Here is a 3,650-nt window from a genome sequence, read left to right on the forward strand (position 1 = left end):
GTGGATCACAAGGTCAAGAGATCGAGACCATCCTGGTCAACATGGTGAAACCCTGTCTCTACTAAAAATACAAAAAATTAGCTGGGCATGGTGGCGCGTGCCTGAAATCCCAGCTACTCAGGAGGCTGAGGCAGGAGAATTGCCTGAACCCAGGAGGCGGAGGTTGCGGTGAGCCGAGATCGTGCCATTGTACTCCAGCCTGGGTAACAAGAGCGAAATTCCATCTCAAAAAAAAAAAAGAAAAAGCTACCCTGGCATCAGGGCTTGTGGTTGCGGGCTGCTGGGAAAGACCTTGAGAATCGGTGTGTGTACTTTGAGGGCACTGTGGTGGCTTGGCCAGTCGGGTGCACTGACCCTCTGCAGACTTTGAGGTGTCAGCTCCTCCACTGGCAGGGTTGAGGCTTTGGGAGAATTCGCATTTAATCCTTACCCTTCTCAGAGTCCTCCATCCAATTTGCGCTACTTTCTGTGGGGCTCCCAGATGCATATAACATCACCCACCTTGAGGAGAAGACTGGGAGACATCTGGGAAGTGGGCGAGTAGGTCAGACTTCTGGTCTTTGCCTTTTTGGGCTAAGGGAGTGAGGGCCCACAAGGGGCTGTCCTTCTTGTCCCCTGGAGGGATGAGGCCCCTGCTGGGCCCTGTTGACATCCTTTTCTGTGGCCCTGCGAAAAACATGGAGGGCTTCATCAGTGCACTACTGGGTTTGATGCCATCACCCAGATCATTGAGGTGATGGGGACTGTGCTGGCTAAGGACAGCTGTGTCCTGATCCCTAGAGAAGGGCTTTTGAAGTGGCCAAGCAGCCTGCATCACAGTGTCTCTCATAGACAGGCCCAAGGGGCCTCTGAATGGGGGACGTGCTGAAACCATGGCTCCGTGAGCATTGTAGGTGATCTTTGAGACCAGGCCTGCTCTGAAGGAGGCGTGGGAGGTGAGAACCTGAAGAGGGGTCAGCGGGAGGGAAGGTAGGGGCAGAGTCAACAGCAAGGCTGCCTTTAGGACTGGAGTCTGTGGGGCCCCACTGGGAGCAGTCTGGCAACGCATTGGCCCTTTTGTCCATTAGATTGGCTGGCTCCTTTGTCCAGTTCCTTCCTGTTTCATGGGGGTCCCTGGACTCAGCTGTTCAGACTAAATGGGGGACCAGTCCCTTTGTCTGATGGGAGCATGTATCTCAGCCCTACTCTAGCAGGAGGCAGACTCAGACTCTGGCAGTGAGTGGGTGCCGGAGGGAGTGGGCCTCACACCCCTCCTTCCTAAGCCACCTTGTCCCTGTGATCTCACTTCGGTAGATGTGACTGAGGCCGTGCCCTGCATGCCATGTCTGGAGGACTGTCCCTCCTTGAATGGAGGGGCCCCATTTTGTCTCCAACAGCAAGGTCCTGCGGCAGGGCAGGGGATGGGTCGTGGGGTACCACCCACAAGTCTCTTTGACTTCAGGTCCCCTTTCTCTGCCCTGATATGGCATCCTCAAGAGGTTTTGCAGGGCCCTTTGGCTGGTGCCTGATTCAGGGTGAGTTGAGAGCACTGGAGACCCAGGAGAAGAATGCCCGCCTTCCATGGCTACTCTGGCCTCACCTCAGGTCCATGGCGAGGTGCTGCTTTTCACTGGGTGAAGTGCTAAGGAAGGTGTGCCCTTTTTTTTTTCTTATTTCGAGTCTCACATTGCTGCCAGGGCTGGAGTGCAACGGCACGATCTTGGCTCACTGCAACCTCCGCCTCCCGGTTTCAAGTGATTCTCCTGCCTCTGCCTCCTAGTAGCTGAGATTACAGGTGCCCGCCACCACGTCCAGCGAATCTTTTGTATTTTTAGTAGAGATGGGGTTTCACCATGTTGGTCAGGCTCGTCTTGAACTCCTGACCTGGTGACTAGCCCTCCTCAGCCTCCCAAAGTGCTGGGCAGAGGAAGGTGTGCTTTTTTTTGAAACTTCTCTTCCCCAGACAGAAAGGGACAAGCTGTCTGTTATGGTTTGCATGTGGTGTTCCCTCCAAAAGCCATGCTGAAACCTAATCACCAAGATGACATATTGGAAAGGGGCCTCTGAGAGGGATTAGGTCATGAGGGTTCCTCCCTGACGAATGGCTTGGGGCCCATATAAAAAGAGCCTGTGGGAGTGTGTTCGCTGTCTCTGCTCTTCCCCCATGGGAGGATGCAACAAGAAGGCCCTCCCCAGATGTCCACACCTTGATTTTGGATTTCCCAGCCTCCAGAACTGTGAGACACAGGTATTCTGTTATAGCAGCACAAGACAGACTAAGACACCACCCAAGCACTGAGGGGTCCCGCGGGTGAGAAGGTGCTATCCCTTCAGCTCCCCCACCCTCTGCTTTCACAAGCATTACCAGAACCTGAAGCTGAACCACTGTGGAACAGAGGGTTACAGTCAAATCCCGTAGACCTGGGTTCAAATCCCACTTCAGACAGTGAAATCCTCAATCTCCAAGAGATGGCAAACATTTCAGGTTAAAAAAACAAAAAAGTAGATATCACTTCATATCTCCTAGGATATTAGAAAAAGAACAGGCCGAGTGTGGTGGCTCAGGCCTGTAATCCCAGCACTTTGGGAGGCCAAGCCTGACGGATCACCTGAGGTCTGGAGTTTGAGACTAGCCTGACCAATATGGTGAAACACTATCTCTACTAAAAATAAAATACAAAAATTAGCCAGACACGGCGGCATGTGCCTGTAATCCTAGCTACTTGGGAGGCTGAGACAGGAGAATCACTTGAACCTGAGAGGAAGAGGTTGCAGTGAGGTGAGATCACACCATTGTACTTCAGCCTGGGCAACAAGAGTGAAACTCCATCACACACACACACACACACACACACACACACACACACACACACAAGCAAAGCAAAGAAAAAAAGAACAAACAGAAAATGACAAGTGTTGGTCAGCATGTAGAGAAATTGCTGGAGGGAATGTAAAATGATGCGGCCACTGTGGAAGACAGTTTGGCAGTTCCTCAAAAAGCTAACCTTAAAATGACCATCTGACCCAGCAGTTCCACTCCTGCGTGTATACTCGGAGGAGCTGAAACAGGGACATTGAACAGATGCGTGTACCCAGATGTTCGTAGCTGCATCATTCACAACAGTCAAGAAACTTGTGAATAGTTTCCAAAAAACATCCTGTCTTGGACAAGACACCAAAATCAAAACTTAAAAATTGAAAAACAGGAGGAGGCCGGGGGCAATGGCTCACACCGGTAATCCCAGTGCTTTGGGAGGCCACAACGGGCAAATTGCTAGAGTTTAGGCATTCAAGCCTCACTTGGGCAATGTGGGGATAGCCCTGTTTCTACAAAAAGTACAAAAATTAGCCAGGCATGATGGCTTGCTCCTGTAGTCCCAGCTGCTCAGGAGGCTGAGGTGGGAGGATCACTTGAGCCTTCGAGGTCTCGGCTGCAGTGAGCGTTCCAGCCTAGGAGACAGAGTGAGACTTTGTCTCAAAAACAAACAAACAAACACACGGTTAAAAAATACATTTTTAAAATAAATTTATTTATTTATTTATTTATTTATTTTTGAGACAGAGTTTCGCTCTTGTTACCCAGGCTGGAGTGCAATGGCGCGATCTCGGCTCACCGCAACCTCCGCCTCCTGATTCAGGCAATTCTCCTGCCTCAGCCTCCTGAGTAGCTG

Source organism: Cebus imitator, unplaced genomic scaffold (assembly GCF_001604975.1).
Source record: "Cebus imitator isolate Cc_AM_T3 unplaced genomic scaffold, Cebus_imitator-1.0 Scaffold102, whole genome shotgun sequence".
In the NCBI taxonomy this organism is placed as follows: domain Eukaryota; kingdom Metazoa; phylum Chordata; class Mammalia; order Primates; family Cebidae; genus Cebus; species Cebus imitator.